At 43.6% G+C, this 25,693-nt stretch overlaps 1 protein-coding gene across 3 annotated transcripts in view; it reads right to left on the minus strand.

The window, feature by feature from the left end:
• Positions 1-25,371, minus strand: part of PDZD7 (PDZ domain containing 7) — a 608,602-nt gene extending 583,231 nt beyond the window's left edge. For 2 of the 3 annotated variants that reach the window (XM_069239535.1, XM_069239534.1), the window contains exon 1: positions 25,043-25,371. The gene's annotated coding sequence lies outside the window, so the exon portion shown is untranslated. The remainder of the gene's footprint in view (positions 1-25,042) is intronic. The other variant, XM_069239537.1, reaches the window with a different exon arrangement.
• Positions 25,372-25,693: the final 322 nt, after the last annotated feature.

Here is a 25,693-nt window from a genome sequence, read left to right on the forward strand (position 1 = left end):
ACAAGCCGCCTGGACTACGGAAACACCCTATACGCAGGAACCACCGCAAAACTCCAGAAACGTCTTCAGCGAATACAAAACGCCTCCGCACGCCTCATCCTCGACATACCCCACCACAGCCACATCTCCGCCCACCTGAGACACCTGCACTGGCTACCCGTCAACAAAAGGATCACCTTCAGGTTCCTCATCCATGCACACAAAGCCCTCCACAACAAGGGACCCGAATACCTCAACCATCGCCTCAGTTTCTACACGCCCACCCGTCAACTTCGCTCCGCCAACCTCGCACTTGCCGCCGTCCCTCGCATCCGCCGCACCACAGCAGGTGGGAAATCCTTCTCCTACCTGGCGGCCAAGACTTGGAATTCCCTCCCCGCCAACCTCAGGACCACCCAGGACCACCTTGCATTCCAGAGGCAGCTCAAGACCTGGCTGTTCGAGCAGCAGTAACCCCCTCCCCCTAGCGCCTTGAGACCCTCACGGGTGAGTAGCGCGCTTTATAAATATTATTGATTGATTGACTGATTGAAAAACAGGGGCACTGCAGAACAGCAGGAGAAGCATTTGCAGAGTTGTTTGTGAACCCAATACAGCAATATTGGGGCGCTTCAGGTCAGGATTGGGGACATTGACAGAGTTGTTTCCATGCCCAGTGCTGGAATAACAGAAAGGAGGCGAGTGAGGAAACAGAAACAGAGCGCCATGTAATTCCTGGTATTGGAATAATGGGACGCTGCAGGTTAGGGTTGAGGTGCCATGACAGAGTTGTATGTGGGCTGCAGTACTGGAACAAGTAATGGGCACACAAGGTCAGAACTGAGGTATGTTAATGGAGCTATGTGTGGAACCGAGTATTGGCGTGCCAGTGTTGCTGAGTATTAGCCTGGAGGTGCCCTGGTAAAGCTGCGAGTGGGGCCCAGTATGGGAGCAGCATTGCCTCTGAACCACAGAAGCGAGGAGTCCTGAAGGGCGTGTGTATGAGCCTTAGTACTGATAAGAAATGTGCACTGAATGTTAGAATTGATGGATCCTGATGGAGCAGTGGTGGTTCCCATCAACAGTGGCGTTGGATGTTACACTTGCTGAGCTGTGGTTTGCTCTTTTGGGTCCAGTATTAGCTTGGCAGTGGGACTGAATATTGGAATGGAGCTCCTATAATAGAACTGTATGTAAGAAGAGTCCCAGTATAGGAAAGGAAGTGACCTCGTCGGGGTAGAACTGAGGTGCACTGATGGAGCTGCCCCCAAGGTCCCAGTACTCGAACAGCAGTGTGTACTGACTGTAAGAACTGAGGTGCTCTGGCAGACAGCGTGGGTGGGGTTCCTGGCACTGGTGCAGATGAGGGCTTAGAGTGTGTGAATTGAGCGGCACTGATGGAGCTGCACTTGAGGTCCCAGTACTGGAGCAGCAGTGTGTATATACTGACTGCAAGAACTGAGGTGCTCTCGCAGACAGCATGTTTGGGGTTCCTGGCATGGCTGAGGGCTTGGAGTGTGTGAATGGAGGTGCACTGATGGAGCTGCAAGTGCATCCCAGTATGGAGCAGAAGTGGGAACTGTCTGTAAGGATTGCGGAGCTCTGGTAGAGCTTGGTGCCTAGGCCATAAGCAATTACAAGAGATCCTTCCCCCTTACTCTCAACACACAGGCAGTCACACTTGGTAAAGAAAATCCAAGCCAAGGAAGGGCGGGAGCCAGGCAGCTGAGAGAGGGTGCACAAAGACCAAATGTGACCAAGCTAACAGCCTGATTTATAGCCTTGTTTACAGCTAAGCTCAGAGGAAGAATGCTCTTCAAATGAAAAGGGAAGCTTCCCTGGACAGGAGCAGGAACAAAAAAAAGTCCCCTACAGACCTGATAAACAGGACAAAGCATATTTATACAGTAGTTGGTCCTTGTCCCACACCGAAGAAGGAGGGACAAAGAGGCATGACTGACCACTAGCAAGCAAGGATTTTTAAATGACATTCAAACTAACAAATGCAATAGCTGGAAGCCCACAGAAGAAGTATACTTAAAAGTATTCAGGAGGTTGTACACTTACTCTCGAACTACAAAGAAATAAAGAAATTAGGTAGACTAAGCAAGACACAAATCTGAGTTTTATTGTGTATGTTATTTCCTGCACAGGGACGATTATGTTAAAGAAGTTAGAGCTTATAGGTGTATAACATGTCAAAATCAACAGTATCAAAAAGTAAGCAATAGGTGCAAGAAGAAGTTTAAATTTAAATTGCATTTATAATGCACTTGCTACTCATTCGGAGGCGTTGGAGAGCTTTACAGCAAATAGCACAATACCTGTGAGCCTAAAGTTAGTGGTTAGCCTTGCACGCTAAGGAAACCATTCCATTCTTCTACTCCAGTTTCTTTGTGGTAATTAGTGACTTTAAGTGTGATCATTAGGGGGGCTGCAGGAGGATCAGATGCTTTCTGGGATAGACATTGTTATGGTATAAAAAAAAAAAGAATTTAAGAGACAAGCATGAGATTTAGAATAATTTGTATACAGAAGAGACATGCAGTACGTAGAAAGGAAGCATCAGTGCATTGAAAAAAAAATAAGTGATGGAAGCAAGTACATTTTTCACTGATCAATTTTTCATGCAGGATTTTAAGGACTCTAGCAGGTGGATATTTTTGCATTCATATTGTGGATGTAAACCTGTTGATGGAAACAGATTTAAATTCCTCTGTAAAGGAATGTAGCATTTGCAACCTTTCTAGAGGCAAAGATAATACTTGCACTGAAAAAAGGAATCCTAGTGCTTGTAGAGAGCATTTTACAAGTGACTGCCAAGCAGAGTGACATTTATGCATATCCCATACCCTGTAATTACAATTTGGCAACATCATTGTCCAACAATATGCAACGGAAGGCATACTTTCAAACACAGAAACCCCTTTTGTGTACCTGCTACAGCAGTATATTCATTACTATAAAGCATTGCTGCAGTTTATGCAAAACATTTGACCCATACATAAACTACATCTATAATATAAAACAGGTTATGTAAACACCCACCAACTTAAATGATAACGAAGCAATTTATAAACACATTGCAGCAATCATCAGTAAGTCCACTGCATGTTTGTGTGAGCCATTCAGTATCTGGTTCGGAAGCCGTGTCTCCTGTGTCCACTTGAAGAGCACTGGCACCACAAGAACAGGCACAATGTCCTGCAGAATGGATGGTCTGAGTTCACCCTGGCCCTAAGCACCCAGCTTGCTCATAGGGGTGCAGGGAAGAAGTTCACACAAGGAGAATTACAGGCAACAGAAATGTTCCAGGAACAAAAGGGAAGAAAGTGAAGTTTAGGAAGAAGTGTAGAACAGACGTGCAGAGGGAAGGTGTAATGCATATTGGCAAGGGTTAGGTCGAGGGGAGATAAGTAAGGGATAGACAAGGGGATGCTGAGAGAGCAGAGGTGCACCAACACGTACAGTGGCTCCAAAACAACAAAAATGTACATTGTGGAGCAGGAGTTGAACGGAATGCCACTAGAGGAGAGGCGGATAGGATTTTTGTGAGGAGAGGTATGATGGTAAGGTGTAATAGATATAGACGGATTTAGGGGTATAGAAGAAAGTTGCAGGGGATATGGGCAGAAATGAAAAGCAGGGAAGAAATGAAGATCTTGATTCCTGGCTTGGGGAGGTTGGAATGGATGAATAGTTCACGCTAACTAAAGGAAATCTAACAATGCTGATTTATAAATTGTGCAAAATGTGTTTTGTTTCAGAACACTGGAAACTGCCATTACTCCATTCTAGGATTATGACATATTTAAATATTGCCAATCTGATCCGAGCCGAGGTGCACCGTCTTTGGGTCCCAGTACTACCATACTGGCTATTGATGAGGACTGAGTTGTAATTGATTAGCTGTGTATACTTGCAAGTATTGGAATAACATGGTTATAATAGGTCAGAAGTGACATGCAGTAGTTGTGTCTGTGTATCCATACTGGCAGATCAAGGGATGCTTCAGCTTCGGATTGAGACACATTAGTAAAATTGTATTTTCACAGTTGTGGTGGAAGGTGCCCTGTACAGCTGTATGTGAAATAACTACTTAAATTCTTGTAAATGAGATACTTGGACAGCCCTGACTTGGCCAAGGTAGAGCGCTATCAGGAGTGTTGCAACTCTGTACGAATTTTAAGGGGCATCAGACTCACCGGCGCAAGACAGTGAATGAAGGATGAGGAAGAGCGATAAAGCAGAGGTTGCATGGGACTAACACACCACGTTAAGGAAAGGAATGCTCATTCAGACGTGCTACAAATTCTAAGCACGTGCAGTCATCAGACTACTCTAATAAGGATATAAATAGATAAATATAATTGAACTGGAAACATATTTAGTAGGCGATTCAGAAGTCTATCACAATGCTGTATGCTATTATATAACTGATATCAAAGCAGAATTATGCAGTGTGGTATAAAAAAAAACCAAGTAGTCCTCTCTCCCACCTCCAGGGTGACAAAGGCTGATTTAGCACAGGATCCCACACTTAAAGAGAAGGAGGGGCAAAAGACAGTAAAATTGTCTCAGCAGATCCCTCAGTTGATTCAGGTCCACATGATCTTAATGGGAAGAAAGAAGGAACAGGAAACATGTGCTTATGTGGATACAGAAGGCGAGACGCTACCTTGGAACAAAAATGACAGTGCTGAATCCAAGTGATCACCAGGAAGGAGGGTTAAATGAACGTTACTAATGCAATAATCTATGCAAAAAAAGTTGAAAGAAGGGAAGGAAGAAGAAATACTAAAGTCAGAGAAACTCGCATATTCAGGATCAGAAAGTTGGGTGGAGCGATATAGTTCTGCAACAACCTTGAAACTGAACTTGGTTAAATGGTAGGACAGTTCAGCAAAAGAATAGAAGAAATAAACAGAGACTGGACACAGCATCATGGACCGTGGGGGCTAGTAAAGAGCAATATAAAGAAATATTAGATCCAGGGTGTCACATCTAAAAATGCACAGGGTTACCAACAAAGAGAAATGTGCAGCCTACAGAATTTAAAAGAAAGTGGTCCAGAGATTTCCATTAAAAAAAGAAAAACTGAAAGAAAAATAAAATATAATCTCTATAGAAATTAATATACGTTGTATAAAAATGAAACTCGTAACCCAAAACTGGATCTTTGTTACAAACAAGCCCACGTTAAGCACCTGAAGGAAGGCACTGTGGACAAGATGTACAAAGTCATTATATAACCACAAACTTTAAAATTCATAAAATCACAGGGATTCTTTCCTCAAAAATGGCTTGGACGCATGTATTAAGCCCATTTTGCTAGATGGCAAAGCCTTCTGACTCGCAAAACAGGGCATGCAACCCTTACCGAACTGCAATTTGGAAGCATAGCATGTATCAATGTTTTGCGACTGCAATTGCACTCTCAAACAACTGATCAGTTACAGACACCTCAAAAGAGGTGGTAAGGGATTTCTAAACAGGACACCTTACCATGACTGAATAGTATCAGGTGACCATAGTGGGGGCAGGCAGTGGTACAGAGGACCACTGTCAGCTCCCACAAAAGTTAGCTCAAACGGGTTAAAAAAAAATCCTGTTTAGGAATGCAAACACAGGTATGGTGGACCCTTGTTCCTTACTGGCTACAACCTCCGTGTTTGGAGCCTATCACATGAATCGTAAATTGCAAATTGCCTAATTACTATTTATTATGTAAGTCTCTCTGCAATCTCTTGTGACTGGAGATTTTGTGATGCAACCAATCAGTACACAGGTTGCATCCCAAAACACAGGTTGCAAAAACGTGGTGTACTTTTTTAAACGTATCAGTTAGTGTATCTGGCCTTATGGTTCTGCAGAACATAGTGCAACAATATTTTGAGTTATATTTTGGAAGGCTAACAAACATTTTGGAACTAACAGATTTGAGCATAGTCAAAAGAGTGACTGTTTAAGCCTGGCAAACGAATGTAAAACCAAATAAAACAAATTGTGAACTTGGATTTCAGTGGTCTACAACTATATAAACTTATTGGTTAGATTGGAATACGAGAACTTCATTTAAGTAAAATAATTCCTGTAAAGAACTTTTCGGTTTAAACCAATTTGACTGAGAGCTAAGCACCTAAAAGAGCAGCAAATGTGAGGTAATCAAAAAAAGGTCGTGATGGGTTTAATGAGTGGGTAACCACATAGTACAAACAGGCTGGGTGTGGAGATATACAGAACAGTGAGCAGTACTCTTGAGCAACACAGACTATATATTACAAAAAACAACAATGTCCAGAAACCATGGTTGGAAATAACAATCTCCCTAATTCTTAAGCAGGGAACAAATCCAGACTTGCCAAATAATGTGAGATCGATACCACAATTAAGCTAAAATACTATTTAGCAAATAAGATATATACATGTTGATAAGAAAAACGTCCTTCCAGCCAGACAGGTGGCAGATATAAATTATTCAGCATCTGTCACTAAGAATAAGTAGGCAAAAGACAATAGTAAACGTTAATGGAGAAGGCTTTTTGAAAGGGGAGGAGACTTCTGGATCATTTATTATGTGAGTGTATATGAAATTCTAAACCTGATTTATGCAGTAGAAGCTAATAATGGTTAATTAGGAAAGAAATGTAAATTCCTATGTGAATCTCACCTTTATAGGGCATACTTATACCACCAAACATGTTATTCTGCAAATGAAATTCCTATTTGAAAATGTACTACTCCATGAAGATAAAACAGACATATCTATGTTTCTTGCAAAAATAACTCTATCCTCTAAACAAATATACAAGGGTAACTTGCAAATTGCTATGAACAACAAACAAAAACGTCTTCTGTCCCTTAATATACATTGCTTGACAATCACGACCAAAGAAGTGAGGAATTTAATATGTTACGGAAATGGAAGAAACAAATGAAAAAATCTGGATCTCATGTGCTCCCCCCAAATCTGTCAATAGAATTTTTAGAAAAATACTCTGATGCCATGTTTTTGGGAAAATAAGATTCAAACAGACCTTTTTATGTATTTAAGCAGTAGAAAGATCTAATAAGACAGCTGACTAGTTCATGGTTTATTATCTTCAGTTTTGGGACGATACTATCTTATGGGTTATTAGGTCTTGCCCCTGACAGCACGTGAGCTAGCCCACGTGCTCTCGATTGTGTGAGATATTGTTTACTACAACAGTCTTGGAGCCCGCCCATTGCTTACCATTCAATGTCTTTATTGTAACTCCTTTTTGTTTCCTCCTAATTGGCTAGTGTCTACTGGCTTAACTTCCTCTTCTTATTGACCAAGATTTGATTGCTTCATCCTAATCAGTGTTCCTCTGCTGCTGCTTGCTTTGTGCTTTAGGTACCATTTTAATTTCTTCTTTCCCTGTCATTCTTTTCCATGTTGCTTCCTCCCTTCCCACACCCCCTTGTCTTCTTGCTTCCCCCCTCACCCCTGATGTATGTGTTACTTCTTTTCTATCAACCCAACACAGTCAACGTTGCTTCTTTCCATCCACCCCCCCATCCTCTTGTTATCTCTTCAGATTGTTCACCACCCTCCCGTTGTCTGAGCGCCCACCACAATAAAAAAAAAAAAAGCACTAGGCCACGTCATATTGCTTTTTTCCTTCCCATCAAGTTTTCGGTTCACTCCCACCCATTATCCATTTTGCACCTTCCCTCCTATTGGCCAGCATGCGAGCTTAGGCTTGTTCCCCCACAGGACCACACTTAACGCTAAAACTCCAGTACTAATTCGAAACATACTTAGTTACTTTCGGGTCATTGGGTATTTAATCCAACCAAGCCATGCAGGCTCAGACTCCGCTTGTTTGTTACCCTAGTGCTAGCTGACACATTCCTTTGTGTGAAGAAAATTAATTCAGACAGAGTAAACACTCAAAAGTGTTTACTGTGTCTATGGGAGGTATGGTGTTAATATCTAGACCGCTTCACCAAACACAAGAGTATCCTTTGGGGGGCAAAGCCTAATGCTCATGCTCGTATGGTTTGTTTTGGGGGTTTCAGGCAACGTTCATTTGGAGTAGAAACCACAAAGCATAGTGAAGATGTTATGATATTTTAGTGGCACCAAGATAATACTGCTCTTTTAAATGAACATGTACACGACTGTAGTACTGATGGCGAACTAGTGACATGTAGTTCAGGGTCACTTTGAAGGTTTGTGATTGTACCATCATGTCAGTGAAGGGTGGATTAGCCTACACAGAGATTTGTCCCCGCAAGATGGTGCATCAGAAACACTATCATGTGTCCACTCTGGCCTTAATGGCTTTTCAGAAGAGATTCCTTATTAATACACCCAACTCAATAGTAGTTAAGCTTTCGACCACAAAAAGGTCATGCCATCTTTTCAGGTGCACCTGCCAATACAGGACATATTCCCTGTTGCACTATCTTAATGGTACTCTTTTTATCAATATTAGAAAGATGAGAGGTTGAGCGTGACTGGCAAGGACTTACCAGCAGTGTGTAAAATCTGCCCATTTCACCTCAGGACAGCCTGCCTCCAGTGCAGTTACACAAAGTGTGCAGTCACAGAAGCCAGAGCCTCTGTCCGCTGCTCTTAAAAGCAAGTTGCTCAAAGCCTGTCTGAATTGGAGCACGTGAATTTATTAGTGGGCTGCTACTATCCAACCATCATGCAGCTGTCGTCTTCATTTTATTGTGGTTCCTGCATAATGTTAGGCTACGTGTGTTCTTGCTTGTGAGAGATATTGTTTAATACAAAAGGGCTTGGGGCCCGTCATTGCTTAACCTTAATTGACTTTATTCTCACTCTTTTTTGCTACCTCCTACATGGGTAGTAACGTAGTGCACTTCCTCTTCTTTCGTGTGAGGCATGGGCCAAGTACTTAGTGTTTCATCTTGATTAGTGTCCTTTCGTTGCTACTTGCGCTGTGTTGCAGGTACTATTTTTCTTTCATCTTCCCCTGTTCTCCTTGCCAGTGTTGCTTCTTCCCCTTCCCCTCCCCCACACCCCGCTGTCTGTGTTGCTTTTAGTCACTATCCACAGCAGCTACACTCTGTATAACATGGCTAAAAGGCATTGGAAAAGCCTGTAGGTGTCACATAGGGAAGGCCTATTGGCTTTGCCAATGCTTGTTCTCCTAAACAAAGAATACGTGATTTACTGAGGCTTGCTTTCGAAGGATGTACTATAGCAATGTACTATAGCAAAGGCATTTACTAATTAACTGTTTAAGGCGTGTTGGTACAAATAGGCTCATCAAGATAATGGCAAAAAAAGAAACCAGTCCCAGATTGCAAACGTCCCGTTGATTACAGAGCCAGGGCATGAGGTACTGGGTGGGAATGCAAGCATGTGGCTCTTCTGTTGCAGAGTATATTATTTTGCAGCCTCGAAAAGGGAGAGGAATTAAATATTTAACAGGGGAGCGATTCAGCGGATAGCTGAGAATGAAAAGCTGCAATAACGTCTACAGAACCAACAGAAGGTGCAGGAAAGATATGCATGGTAATGAGAGCGAAGGAGGAGGAGGTGGAGAGGAAATATTCTGTGGAGAAATCGGAAGTTTAGTAGACAGAAGCAGAAAAGAGAAGCAAGGCAGATGTTAAGGGAACAAATGAAAGGTGAATTGTGAAAGGGAGAATGGATAGCTGAATAGAGACATACATTGAAAAGGCGCGGCACACGCAGTGTCAGTCTGGGGGGGAAGAGAGCTACACAGTACAGGGGTTAAAGCTACGTGCATATAAGCAGGGGACCGGTGGTGGAGGTGCGTGCTACAGAGACAGTGAATATTCGGGCTACGGAAGAGGTGCAAACGATAGGCGAGGGGCAGGTGAGACACTGATATACAAACAAGATGTGCCTTATTGAACCTAGTGTGAAAACGCCAGGTTGGAAATCCAAATGTTTGAACCCAAAAGTTTGAAACTTTAATTTAGAATATTAATAGCGTATGTGGTATTAGAGCATAGTTTCATAAGAACTGAAGCCTTCAAATGCTACTCATTTATATAATAATCTTAATTTTTCCACTGATATGTCATTCAGTTATGTATTCTCTTACCCTGACACTTTCACCATGATTTTGAGAATCATAATCCATAGCCCTTAATGTTAAAACCAGCGCTTCCATCATTGGTATCGCTAAGTATAGTATATCTCTGACACTAATGCGGACCATAACATTTGCCTTCACCCTATTCCTAATCCTATCACCAACCTCGACCCAAGCCCAAGCAATAACTTAAACATTTGCCTCATTATAACTGTACTTGTTCCCTAAATTATAAGTCTAGCCCTAAACCATACCATAGTCCTAAAATCACACCCATACACCCAGATTAACTCCTACCTTCAATGTTAATGTAAAGCTAACTCTACACTATAAATCTTACCCTTTCCCATATCATACACCTAAATCTTCACTATACGGTTGCCACCTCTGTATTTTTTATTAGTGAAATCATCAAGGGATGAGGGAAATGCTTCGGGACTTTCCTTTTCACCCCAAACTGCTTCTGTCTTTCAAACCTTTTAACAGACTTTTAATTTGGACCTGTAGGTTTATATAACTATAGCATATGAAACACATTACTTACCTTCGGACCTACAAACATGATTTCCGAACCGAGAATGCAGTGTTTTGTGGTAGGTTAGAATTTCTTATGATGAAGTGCAGGTTAATTTCCTTAGTTGTTGAGCATTTTGGCAACTATTTACAGATCAAAAGTGAGAACAACACTCCTCTCTCCTTTTGCACACTTGTAAAATGTCTCTGTATCTTTGCAAATGATGCACATATAAATTGGGGAACAAAGTCCTAGACCACATAAGCTAATGCTTGCAGCTCTCGGGTCATTAAATCCACTCCACCCATTTCTTCCAGTCAAAAACAGGAAGGAAAATTCCATATAATAATTTAGCCCAGGAGCACAGGTCACTGAAGTCAAAAGTTTAGAAATATTCATGACAAAAAGATTTCATGAAGCAATTAAAAAAAGTCAATCTTGACAGTACTGAAGCTTTAATTCTGCATGTAGTGTTCAAAGCCCTTGACTGTACAAAACAGACACACGATTGGTTTAATAGGCAGCCAACATTTTTTTCCATCTAGAACTGGGACTTCACTGTTCTTTGTTTGTTGCTTTTGAGACAGGAATGTTCAAAGCATGGTATAATAGAGTGTTCCCCTATATGTGTGTGTAGCTCGTTTTCTCACTTACGATTTTTTGGCACTGGTCGTCATGCTAAACAAGCATGTCCACAGAGGCTCTGACCTGTCCCTTATTATTATGAATATGAGTAAGTCTTGGACCTGTCCTGTGACCTGGAGAGGCTCCCCATGGTAGGACTTAGTTGGAGACAGTGGAATACTGTCCCTGTAAATGTGTGTTTGACCTGACAGCCTTAGGATGGTCATCCCTCAACTTTTTGCCTGCCTCCCTCCACCTCGCTGATACTGTTTTTGCTGGTTTTAGGACTCTGCACGCTTTACCACTGCTAACCACTCCTGAAGTGCATATGCTCTCTCCCTTAAACATGGTAACATTGGCATATTTGACTTACATGTAAGTCCCTGGTAAACTGCACTACATGTACCCAGGATCTGTAAATTGAATGCTACAAGTGGGCCTGCAGAATTGGTTGTGCCACCCACATTAGTAGCCCCTTAACCATGTCTCAGGCCTGCCACTGCAATGCCTGTGTATGCAGTTTCACTGCCACTTCAACTTGGCATTTAAAAGTATGTGTCAATCCTTAAACTCCCCTTTTTCTACATTTAAGTCACCCCTAAGGTAAACCCTAGGTAACCCAAAGGGCAGGGTGCTATGTAGGTAAAAGGCAGGACAGGTACATGTGTGTTGTATCTGGTCGTGGAAAACTCCCAAGTTCATTTTCCACTACTGTGAGGCCTGCTCCTTTCATAGGCTAGCACTAGGACTTCCCTCATATACTGTTTGAGTGGTAGATTCTAATCAGAAAGGGGTAACCAGATCATATTTAGTATGGCCAGAATGGTAATAGAAAATCCTGCTTATTGGTGAGGCTGGATTTTACATTACGATTTTAGAAACGCCACTTTCAGAAAGTGAGCATTTCTCTGCACTTAAAATCCATATGGGCCTTACAGCCTGTCTTCAATCAATGTCTGGGCTCGGCTGGTTGACAGCTTTCTTGTGCATTGAACCCAGACAACCACAAACACAGGATAATCAGTCACACCTGCACTCATCTGCATACTGAATGGGTCTTCCTGGGCTGGAAGGGTGGAGGGCCTGACACTTACATTTCAAAGGCTAGTGCCCTGCCCTCCCACAATGGACTGCCAAACCCCCTACTGGGACCCTGACAGACAGACCTGTACTGAAAGGGGACCTTGTGCACTTCAAAACCTCTCTTTGAAGTCTCCCTCTCTTTAAAGGCATTTTGGGGTATATAAACTTGGTCCTTGACCCCACCAAATCACACACTTCTGGACCTAAACCTGCAACATGTCAAGAGGAACTGCCTGGCTGCCCAAAGGACTCATCTGGACTGCTTTGCTGAGACGGACTGCTGCCCTGCTGTTGCCCTGCTGCCTTGCTGCCCTCCGACACTGAGAAGTGCTCTCCAAGGGCTTGGATTGAGCTTGCCTCCTGTTTTCTGAAGTTTCTAAGCCAAAAAGATTTCATCTCTTCAGGGAACTCCTTGTGCACTGAAAATCAATGCACAGCCTGCCAGAAACGATGCACAGATGTTTCGCAATCGAGAAATTGCCGCACAGTCGAGCCGGAATGACGCTGCCCGACTTCCCAAGTGAAGAATCGACGCAGCACCTGCCGTGCAACAGAAAATTTGACGCATCGCCATACCAGATCAATGCAACGCCTGTGACTTCTTACCACATGCCCAGGATTTCCCTGCATCCTCCTTGGGCGTCTAGAAGATCCCTGCATTGCAGTGAGGAACCAAGACTGTGCACTGGAAATTGACACAAAGCCCTTTGCAGTGTGGAAAGAAACAACACATCGTTTCCATGCATCTCCTCTTCTGTGGTCTCTGTGAATGTTATTTTTGAAGCAAACTAGGTACTTTGTGTAAACAAGCGACAACTGTTGATTTCTAAGATTTAAGACTCTTTTTAATCCTGCAACAGTGATAGCTCAACTTGTGCATATTGAATCTTTATCATCTTGACCTTAATTTAACCAGATAAGTATCTTATATTTTTCTAAGCCTTTGTGGTGTATTTTTTAGGTGTTTTCACTGTGTTACTGTATGATTTATTGCACAAATACTTCACACATTGCCTTCTAAGTTAAGCCTGACTGCTCAGTGCCAAGCTACCAAACGGTGGGCACAGGATAATTTGGATTGCGTGACTTACCCTGACTAGGATTGTGGTTCCTATTTGGACAAAGGTGTATACCTCTGCCAACTGGAGACCCCATTTCTAACACTGGTGATCAGTGGTGAGGATAGGACTTGTGTTTGTGCAGTGACATTCAATAGCTATGTGACACTACCTACCGACAGTGAAAGGTCAATTTGATTTTTTTTCTCTTTTTGCTGCAATTTTTCCTGCTTGACATTTTAATCTAATCCTATACAACATGTCTCTGGCTGGGTCTCAAGGAGGAGCTGGAGAGTTTGACCTAGCTAAGCTGGAGACATGCACTGTCAACCAGCTAAAAGGGTTTTGCAAGGGGATGGGAGTACCTCCCCGGGGTGCCTCCAGGCAGGAGGAGTACCAAAAGGTGCTGAGGGTCTGGGCAGAAGCCCAATCACAAGAGGATGTTGAATTGGAGGAGACAGAGGATGGCTCTCCAGAGGTTTTGCCAACAGCAGTGAGGGGGTGATACCCCTGAATTTGTGCCCCGGCTAAACCAGGGAGCAGTGTCTCAAGTCACGGCCTGACCGCCGAGGAAAGGAGGGAGGAGAGAGAGTTTCAACTGCAAATGGCAAGGTTAAACATGGAGGTAGAGGAGAGGAAAGCTGATAGAGAAGCCAAACAAGCTGAGAGAGAAACCAAACAAGCAGAGCGAGAAGTCAAACAAGCAGAGAGAGAAGCCAAACAAGGTGAGGCTGCAGCTGAGAGGGCCTTGGCTGAAAATAAACTACTTATGGCTCATGAACTGAGTCTAAAAGAGCTGGACCTCAAGTCTAGACAGTCTGAGTCCAGCAGTGATGGTGGCAGCATACATACAGGGCCTGCTGGAGACAAAAAGGTTTGTATACCCAAACATGTGGTGCCAAGTTATGTGGTGGGAGATGCCATTGACAAATGGTTTGCTGCCTATGAAGTTGCACTAATGGGTCATGGGGTTTCTGTAGAGCAATGGAGGGTGGGCCTGTAGGAACATGTACCAGTAACTGGGAGGGACACACTTCTCACATTATAAGAGAAGGACCAGAAAACATACCACTCATGAAAGCCATTTTAGTTGCCAAGTTTGGACTTACCCCTGAAAAGTATCGCCAGAAATTCAGGGACAGTACCAAATGTTTCCACCAAACTTGGGTAGACTTTTATGATTACTTTAGCAAGGCACAGAATGGATGGGTGCAGAGCAGTAAAGTAAATGATTATGGGGTTATATAATTTGATTCTGAGAGAGCATACGCTCAGTATTTGCTGTACAGAGTTGCACCAGTACCTTCTTGACAGTAAGCTGACTGATTCCAGGAAGCTTGCTTAGAAGGCGGACCTCTGGGCTAGCACTAGAGTGTCTAAAAATTTATCTGGGGGGTGGGGGGGGGAGATACCCACAAGGCCAGGGTTCCCACCAGAAGAAAGGGGGAGAAAAACTTAAAAATGAGGAGTTCACAAAAGGCCCCCAAAATAATTGCCAAGGGAATAGTGGTAACCAGTCCCAGTCTGATTCTAAAAAGAAATGGTTTCATGAACATAAGACAGGGAGGTTTGTACCCCTTTGTGCAGAGTGCTCCAAGTATGGCACTCGAAGGGCAACTCCAAGTGTCCCAAGAGGGCACAGCCACCCACTGAAGGGCAGACACCTGGGTTGGCTAGTGTAGTGCTTGGGGGGGGGAGGTAGTCGCAGATAGCTTTGGAGAACAGAGAGAGGTAACCCTAGTGACCCTGGGGTATGCAGAGCTAGTGCCAAAAGCCTACATGCCTGCCAATACTTCCAAGTATAAGCAGTGGGTCACCATCAATGGGCAACGGGTGGAGGCTCTGCGTGACACAGGAAGGAGCCAGCATGACTACTGACCAGGGGTCACCTGGTATCAGCAGAGCAGGTCCTCCCAAACACATTCCACCAAGTCATAGTCGCTGACAATTGGGAGAACCACCTACTGGTATCTCGGGTTCCCTTTGAGTTGGGGGGGGGTTGGTCTCTGGTACTCTAAAAGTAGCTGTGAGTCCTGCCACGCCTGTAGATTGTCTGTCAGGCAACAACCTGAAGCACACTACCTGGAAGGAGGTAGAGCTACGGTCTCACTTGTAAATGTTGGGATTGCCTGAGTGGGTCTGCATGACCACAAGGTCCATAGCTGCCCAGGAGGGGAGTCAAGGCGTCTGGAGCCTGGAAGAATGGCCCAGACAGCTGCCAAGAAGAGGGGCAAGGGAAACCGGTCCCAGAGATTCCCGCTGTGGTTGACAGGGTTCTGGAGGAAGAGGCCCCAGAGCCAACCGGGGAAGACATTGCTGCCCTATGTGACCTGCCTGAGCTTGCTGGCTGGAAAGTTGAGAGTGGGCCCATCAGGGAAGAATTCTGTAAGGTGGGGAAAAAGTGCCCCACTCTTAAGGGTTTGAGGCAACAGGCCTCAGCTCAAGCAGCAGGTGAAGCTTCTGGTGATCACCTTATATATCGGGAGAATGATCTCCTTTGCAAGGAGCATAAAGTACCAGAGGCTGGGGCAGCACGTGTGCTGATGGTACCCCAGTGTTACTGGGCCTGGCTCACGACATTCCCCTGGCAGGACATCTAGGGCAAGACAAGACCGTTGCCAGGCTTGTCACCCACTTTTATTGGCCCTGAATGCGGACAGCCTCAGATGCCTTCTGTAGGTCCTGTCCCACCTGCCAGGCCAGTACCAGTGCATTTCACCCAGATAACCATAAACACAGGAAAATCAGTCACACCTGCACTCATCTGCATACTGAATGGGCCTTCTTGGGCTGGAACAATGGAGGGCCTGACACCTACCTTTCACAGGCTAGTGGCCTGCTCTCACACAATGGACTGCCAAACCCCCTACTGGGACCCTGGCAGACAGACATGTACTTAAAGGGGACCTTGCGCACTTCAAAGCCACTCTTTGAAGTCTTCACCACTTTAAAGGCATTTTTGGGTATATAAACTGGGTCCATGACACCCACCAAATCAGACACTTCTGGACCTGAACCTGCAATCCTTCATCTGGACTGCTTTGCTGAGAAGGTCTGCTGCCCTACTATTGCCCTGCTGCCTTGGTGTCCTCTGACTGTGCTGAGAAGTGCTCTCCAAAAGATTGGATTGAACTTACCTCCTGTTTTCTGAAGTCTCAGGGCCAAAAAGACTTCATCTCTTCAGCAAACTTTTTGTGTGCCAAAAAATGACGCAAAGCCTGCCGGAAACGATGCACAGCTGTTTTGCGGCCGAGCTGCAAAACGATGCACAGCTGAGCCGGAATGACACAGCCTGACTTCCCAAGTGAGGAATCCACACAGCGCCTGCCTTGCAGACAGAAATTCAGCGCACAGCCTACCGGATCAACGCACAGCTGAGCCAGAATTGTGCAGCCCGACGTCCTGAGTGAAGAATCGATGCAGTACCTGCCTTGTGACAGAAAATTGGACACATCGCCATACTGGATCGACACTACGCCTGTGACTTCTTCCTGCATGCCCAGGATTTCCCTGCATCGTCCCTGGGCGTCAAAAAGATCCCCACATCGCAGTGAGGAACCAAGACTGCACACCAGAAATCGAGGCAAAGCCCCTTGCAGCATGGAAAGAAGTGATGCATCGTCTGTGCCGTGTTGGAGAATCTGACGTACACCCTATTTTTCCGCACACCTCCTCCTCTGCCATCTCCATGCGTGTTATTTTTGACACAAACCAGGTACTTTATGTGAACAAGAGACCACTGTGGATTTCCAAGATTTAAGACTTTTTAATACTGCAACAGTGATAACTCAACTTGTGCTTAATGCATCTTTATCGTTTTGACCTTAATTTAACCAGATACATATCTTATATTTTTATCTAAACCTGTGTAGTGTAGTGTTTTCTCTGTGTTACTGTATGATGTATTGCACAAATACTTTACACATTGCCTTCTAAGTTAAGCCTGACTGCTCAGTGCCAAGCCACCATAGGGTGGACACAGGATAATTTGGATTGTGTGTGACATCCCCTGACTAGGATTGTGGACTCTATTTGGGCACAGATGTATACCTCTGGCAACTAGTGACCCCATTTCTAACAATGTGTTTAGTACACAGAACTGTGGTTGCAGCATACCATGGCTTTAGAGTTGATCAGACCTTTTTATCAGAGTCATTGGATTGGGGGCCTACTGACTCATACATGTAAAGGTCTGTTTCTATGAGCTCAGCTATTCCTTTGTGCTAACATTCCGAGTGTGTTTTCAGCATGTTGATGTGTGTAGCCTACATGGCTGTGTGAGTGAGCCAAAGTAACGAAGGCCAGCGAGATCCATTTTGGAAGTCCATGGTCTGGTCTTGCACAAGCTGGAGGTGAAGACTGTTTCCAGACAGTGGAAGAATATTACTTGCACTTTGAGGGAGCATTCCTAGACACTGAAGTGAGGGGGAGGGGGAGAGGAGACAGGGTTTCTTTATTTATCCTGTGAGGCCTCTCACTTAGCAAGGAACTGCTGATTAATATTCCTGAACAGGGCCATTTGGTGGATGGTAGGGGTGGAGGAACTGCAGACTCTGATGTGAAAGGTGAGGAAACCCTTGTGTGAGACTTGCCTTTTGCCTTTCCCTGATTTCACCTGTTGTGCTAAAGAAAGCCAGGTGCAGAAACCTCACACCTCTTTGAGTATCTCTTGTGGGTGCTTCAGGTTAGAGAGCATCCTGCTGTGAGCGGTGTCACTCTCCAAAAAGGCTGTGTCTGGAGAACAGCCTGGAAAGGTAATTTGAAAGGAGAACCACCCTACCCCAGTTCTTCTGTTTCAGAGAGTGAATCCACATACCCTGTCTGCCAGTTGTGTACAAACGTGTGATCCCACTACCCCACTTTCTGTTCCAGTTCCAAAGCTTCCCTGGCCACAAAAGCAAGTCCTCGGCAGAGTATTCAGAGGAGTGCTGTGCAACAGTGGCTGATGTCTGTTTGAGAGTCAGTCTCCCAGAAGTGAGGGGGTGTCACCAGAAGTCTGAATCTCTTGCTGGAGAAGCTGTGCATCACTTCTGAAGTGCCTAGGAGTCTTCCTGCTGAGAGACAACGAGCCTGCCCACCCTTCAAGAGGAGTGATTTCCAGGAAGGAGACGGTGCAGTTCTTCCCCAGCGGCTTTGAATCTTCCAAAAGAGAAGACTGCTGAAGAGCGATCTAGAATGATGCAGCCATTCAAGGATCCCCCAGACTCTCCCATCAGTTCCAGGCAGGAATCATTACCTTTCGCCAGCACAACTGCCAGGTGATTGGTGCATGTGCAGCACAACTGCCAAAGTTGTGTCTGCTTGTGTGGGGCTGCATTTGCCAAGTGATCAGCCTGTGTGTGATGCAACTGCCACAGTTGTGCCCGGCCTGAGAATGGCTGCATTCGCCAAGTGATCAGCTCACCCAAAGTTGTGTCAGAGGTGTTGGGTAGGCCAAGTAAGCCCTCATAAAACCAAGAATTGCCTGCAAGCATGTAAGGACTAAGAGAATTAGCTGACATACTGTTTGAGGGCGATTTTAATCTCAACTGTGCCTTATTCATGCTTCCCCTGTTTTTAGAAGTAGAAAGGGAAGAATCTGGGGTTAGTGGGACAATGAGGGAGCTGTGTATTGCAAAGATAAAAGAAAAAAAGGATCTCATTAAAAATATTAAAATCAATGTTAAAAATCAATGATGCCTTTGTGTTAGCATTAAGAAATGACACACAAAGTGATCAGTGCAACCCAAAGGGTAACGTCTTTTCTTAACAATGGCATACTCTGTTCCCAGTCCTTCACTATGCGCTAGGAGTTAAGATGCATAAGGCACCCTAGAAAATATATGATGAAAATAGTTACCCCTTTTTTCGGTACATATTATGGAGGGTCTTATTCTTTTAAGGTACTCCAGGATAAGACGACCTGAGCCCTTGTTGAAATATATGTCATGCCCTGCAGTGCATATCAATAGCAGGATGTTTCACCTCGAAAAAATAATTTCTCTTCTAGTGATACCATAATAATAATGTAGAGTGCCTCCGCTATGTCAGAATATTCCTTGCCGTTGTATTAGGCAATAGACAGATTTCCTCTCCTCCACTGCATTGTCAAAAGCTATCATTCACAAGAAAACACTGTCCATGTTGCATAATTGGCTACATATAATTCTACTTATTTAAGAACGAACTATATCCACTTTAGTAACATTGTCCTGTTCAGAGTTACACCTTTTTTCGTTACAATATTGCAACGGAAATCTCACATTTGACCTCCTATACTTCTGAGACAACCCTAGATGCATAAGAGCGTTTTTCTCTTTGTTCTTCTGTCATAGTACGCTAACCTCTCAGATTCTTCAGACATCTTTCTTTATTGTGCAGCTATGCAGAACTACGACTGTGTATTTGACATGAATAACCAGTATACTGGGCAGAGTTAACTGCAGGAATTAATGTTTCTTCTGCCTCACATACATGGGTCACCACTGAACATCTTTGGTGGTACTGTGGTCACTGTGCCATTTTGTAATGTAGGCAAGCTACCAATATATTAACAAGTCACCAAGTTAATATTAGACCTTTTAGCAATACCCTTGAATTCAATGATATTATGGCTTAGACTATGCAAGGTACATCTTTCACTTCAACAACTATCTTGTATTATCTTGTATTGTACCCTGTTTGGGATTTTAATCCAGCGGTAAAATTGAATTCCGTTACTACCCATTTCCTATCAGATGTCCTATAAACTCTAAATTCCACCATTGCAGCATTCTCCCCAGCCTGGGTACCCCCCAAAGAATAAGCCATACACGGAGCTATGTATTACACATCCTTATCCTTCAGCGTGTAACCACGAGCTCAGCATTCTAAACCTGCATTCACTTCACCACATTCTAAAACTTACATCATCATCCTACAGTATCATTCACAATCCAAAAAGGTTATTGGCAATATCCTGCTAACTTCCCCAATGCATCTCAAGTACACATTTCCTTCAGGACAGCATTACACCGAAAGCTACTTGTGCCTCATTTAGATCCTACTTAAATGCACAGGACTAGAGGGGATTGTCTCTCAAATGGACACACATTCACCTTTATGCATTCTTTCTCCCACACATTAACCCCTGCCGTCATTCACCATTATGGGGGGTAAACCCTTCCATTCATGTTGCTTAATTTGGGATACCAATGGTTCACCATGTTCCTGTTAACCCACAGTCTACCACTCAACACAAAGCACCATATTAATATGAGGTTTTGGTTGTATCAGACTGGGTCAATAATCCAACAACATTGTACCCGTCTCATAATCCATAAAAGCATGGCCAGGTATGGTTTATAAACTGTTATTATTATAAAATGGAATACTCTGAGACCATCTTGAATAGAAGCTCTTAGGGAGACCTGACAACAAGCTTTTTACCAGTGCTTAAAACGTGCCAGTGCTCAAAGTCCTCCTCTTAAACCCACGGCTGCTGCAATTAAATGCGTGAGCACAGAATACTGAGGCAGCGTAATCCTGAAGCCATCTCGGGCCTCTTTAAACCATTTACAGCCACTCCCTGCCACATCAGCTCACTCTAGCAGCTTTCTACTTTCTCCCATTGTGACACTTTTTCGTTTTTCCTTTCCTCCGTCTTTCCCATATGTGTCTTTTGCTCGCAGCAAATGCTTGAGGCAGAAGAATAAGCCCCGGACCTCAAAAATAAGTGCTGGTGCTCAGCACCGGAAACAACAAGCACAAATTAAGCACTGCTCCTTACCAGCAAGTAGTCAAACTACAGCTGTCTCACAACAGATATCAGACAACAGATATCAGCCATCTCCAACATCAACATTCTGTGATGTCATCACAGACTCTCAAAAGCCCCTGCTGTCACTAGAACGACCTCTGAGTGAAACCACACACAACATTCACACAGATAGTCCTTTGTCAAAATGTAAACAGGAAAGCCTAACAGTGCGTGATCTGGTTCAGAATTATACTGGGTGTAAAGCAAAATTAAGACAGACCAGTTGCAGCCTAAATCCACTTCTTCCAAGCTGTTCTCAAATATAGCAATTTTGCTATACCTCTTACAGGTGTTACATAAAGTGCACTATTTAAAAGCTATAGCCTGCACCTGCACTGCCAATGGCGGTTAATTAACAATCCACACAGTTTTTGTGTAGGGACATAATTAACAGCAAGCAAGGGAGAATCCAGTACATCATGTCAGTTCCATCTGAGTGTTACTCCAGCATTCATTTGTCTGCTGCGTGATGTGCTGGCTTCTTTCCTTGCTTCATTAAAAGAAAAATGTAAGGCTTAATGCCACTGAAAAATAAAGAAATAGGCAGAGCTAGAAGATAGACTGGCAGGGCAGACAACATAGAAAAAAGAAAGACTCAATGCCAGATATTCATAAGTTCTGTATAATGTAATTAATTTCTGCAGTGTGTGTGGTATATTTCAGCAACATTTTATGGTAAAATCTGCAGATTTTGCTATCATATACAATACTCAAAATATTTTTCAAGTACAGATAAGTATGTTTATTTATTTGTAAAACATGCACCAGATACCAATGCTACAGAAGTAGCAACTTCTTCAATAAACTAAAGTTGTGAGGCTTTGAGTGGTTACATTGATCTACCTTGTGGTTTGCTAAGGGACATTTTGACTTTAGAATTAATATAGAGAGATTGTGGTGCAGGAAATGTTCACCTCTACACGTTGATTTAAGCCTTATAGTATGGGGTCATCATCTCTACCAACATGTAAAGGTTCATAGAATATAGCTATTATTCAGGTTATCAAAAGCATACACATTTAAGCTTTAGACCGAAGATCTTAATACATGCCCAGTTTCATGCAGAAACTGTGTCCTCAATTGAATACATATCTCACAGACTCGGGTAGCAGTCCAGAGAAGTCAAAATGATCATATGGCCTCAGGGTACATAAATTTCCCTAGGATTATGTAAAATGGACATGAGTAGACCTTGGACAGTATACTTAACCAGTGTTAGAGAGACTGTGTAAGCCATGGACAGTAAATGTGTCCCTCAGGTAAGACATCTTGCAAGCTAAGATCTCAGAAAGAAGCTTTATCCACCAGCTATCCCTTAAACTAAGTGTATCTTACAGGCTCATATGGTAATCTTTCAGGTTGTGAAGAGCTTAAAGTATTGGAGCTAAAAGTTGACCTTCAAACTGAAGGGACTCCAGAGACTTAATCTTCAGACACCAGAGTTTTCCCACATTTTACATCATGTATCTCTGATTTGTACTGACAAAGCTATACTTTGGGTTACACAGGTCCTACAGGCCAGCGTACCATGGAAGAGTTATGAGTCAAGATATACAGGTATTTCAGGCTAGGGTAGAATGCGGTCTCTTAGGTTAGATATTTTACCTGCTCGAGTAGCTGTCCTGTGGGGTACAGTCATCTGATAGGCTTAGGATTCAGAGCTGCTCTTTGGTCATGGAAGGCTTACACACTCATATTCCAGGAAGTAGAGCGTTAGAAAGGGAACTTATCCCGTGGGGTGAGGAGGTCTTAATGACTAAGGTCTCGCACAGAAGAATTATTGAACATTTACATAGATCAGCCTTTAAACAGCTACGCTTGCCCTTAGGTTACATATATCTTACACTTTAAGACCTAGGGCAACAGAGTTATCTTTGGGTTACAAAAATCTTACTGCTTAGTTATTCAGCAGTAAAGTTATTGCTCAGTTACACTGATCTTGTAAGCTTAGGACTCTGACACTACAGATATCCTGTTGCAGAGCTCTTACATCCAGTTTTAAAGGCACAGGCGTAAAAAACATAGTTTATACTTAGGATTAGATCATCTGAAAGGAAAGCCACTGCTTGGATTACAACGACTTTACAGGTCCAGACCTCTTACAGGAGTGCTACCCTAAAGGTTCAAGAGCTCTTACCAGCTCAGGCTGCATAGCTAGCCCATAGGTTACAAACTTTAACTTGGTTCAAAGAAATTGCGGCAAAACTATCCCTCAGGTTAGAAACCTCCTGCGGGCTACGGCTTTGGACAGCAAACCTGTGCAGCACTGTGTGGAGATATAATAAGAGATATACAGACTAAGGCCTCAGTCAGGCTGAAGAACTGGGTCAAAAACATCTTAATTGGATTTCAAAGCTAGACGAATGTTTTAACATATGGTAATTTGTGAATGGACGTCCACCTCGGTATGTTTGTTTTACTTGTGTGAAACTTATAACCATCAGATCTAGACTTTAAAGAGGCACAGCTCACCCCTGCCCAGTATTCAGTGTTTGAAATGGAACAATAGAAGTGCAGGTGCTCTGTATTAGAGTACCTGCTTATTTCTGAGAAGTGTCGGTACTCTCCAATTAAAAGCATTACGTTTTCAAGTGCAGGTACTCTCCCTCTCAAAATAAACAAGTGCTGGTACTCAGTACCGGACAGTACCGGCCCATTTAAAGCACTGCCAGTATTAACATAACCTTTGAATAGTACAGGTACAAGAGAAGCATTCTAATGACAGCAAACAATGGGCAGAGCCTAAATACAAATTCCCTACAATGCCTTACGAAAGTAAGTTAAAAGAAAATAGTATAGGAGGATAAACACCCATGAAAATTAGATCAAAATTATATATAAATAGCACCAATCTAAAAACAAAAGCAATAAACTAAAGGGTAAATAAAATACATACATTAGTCATGTTACTCTGATAAATGATTACAGTTAGAAAAATAAAAGTGTTCAAGTGGGGGATGGTAGCATCATATATAAGGAGTGAACAACAAAAGTGATGTGTTAAATTGTAGCAATACTTGTAGAAAGCAGGCTTACACCATTACGGTTCCACTGAGTCTATGAACCTTGAGCGAATATAGAAGACTTTTGAAAAAAAAGGAAACGTAATATGTAATATTGAGCAGACAAACGGCACAACCTATTCGTGAAGAGACTGCTTCAGGATCACTGAAAGGCTCTCTGTCCACATCTTGTAATAGAGAAATAATGTTCAGTCCATTGGTGAAAGTTATTCAGCAATAGAACAAACTGTTGCTATTCTAAATGCATTTACAACAAAGAACATATTTGAAAAGAGGCATAATCAGATTATGTAAAACATTTTAAATAGGGTGATCGCTTCCAGCACAAGTAACACGAAGCAAAAGCATGGACAGCTGGAGAGTCTAAACTGATGATGAAAACTACAATTTAAAATAATAATCTAATTCATCTTTTCGAACTTGTTTTAATTAGTTTCGCAATAAATAAATCATGCTAAAAACGGATAACTGCAAAATCCACCTCAATTCCCAAACGGTGGCAAAACTAAATCAATTGCCACACACCGTGTGAAATACCATTTAGCGGGTTGATAGATGCGGCACTGAAATAAAGGAACGGCATAGAAACGAAAAGCATCTAATACGCGGGGGTTTTGTCTTGAGAACAGACAAAGAAACTACACGTCCTCGAGTTGGGAAACTTAGAAGAACATTTGTTCATTTCACGCTACCGGTCCAACAAATACAACAAACATTTGTTTTAAGTAGTTACCGGAAAAGTTACCATGCTCACTCCAAAATGTGCTGTTAAACACGAGTTTGAAAGTTGCTCCTCAATCCCCGCAGCACGGGTGGCACAAAAGGAACAGTCGGCACCCTCCCCCCGACCTCAGGTGTAAGTGATCCCCCGAGCAGGTGCCAGCCCGGTGTGTGTGGCACAAGCAGCCGCTGCTCACCTGCTGCTGTGACACAGGAGCGCAGAGAAGGCTTCAGCTTTCAGCAGCAGAGACCCGTTGACCTCAAAGCCTCCCGGGGTGCAGCCCCGGGTCTGCCGTGGCCATGCCTTCTCGCCCAGGGATGGAGACCAGAGGATCGAAGCACGCGCCCGCAGCCGAGGAGACCCGTCTTTGCGATGCTTCAGCCTCCGTTGACAGCTCTCATTACCAGACAGCTGGGTCCCGTGACGCCTGCGTCCCTACGTCTCACGTCACGAGGAGGAAACACTGCTTTGCCTGGAGAGGTGAAGTGGACGGGATGCGTAGAGTCTCCGCTAGCCTCTGCAGCTAGAGATCAGGAGAGGCAGCCTCCTCCGAGACACCTGTTGCTGGCGCCCGTGTAAGGGCCACTTGAAATCTGTTGCTGCCCTCTGCTGGTTGATGATGCTGTTATCAGTAATGACTAAAAGGCCATTCTAGGAGCTTGAAGATTAGTTGGAAACCTGTAACGGTCTCCTTTTTTAAGAATGACCACGACAAAGATGCTATAGTTATAGCACCTTTAATAGTTCGATACACCTGAACAGGGTCGCACTCGGACACTAAATATGGCAGAGCACTAAAGTAACCTTGGCTCCCTTTAATGAATTAGAAGTCTAAAAAAGTAGACTG

The sequence above is a fragment of the Pleurodeles waltl genome, chromosome 6 (genome assembly GCF_031143425.1).
Source record: "Pleurodeles waltl isolate 20211129_DDA chromosome 6, aPleWal1.hap1.20221129, whole genome shotgun sequence".
NCBI classification, from domain to species: Eukaryota; Metazoa; Chordata; class Amphibia; order Caudata; family Salamandridae; genus Pleurodeles; species Pleurodeles waltl.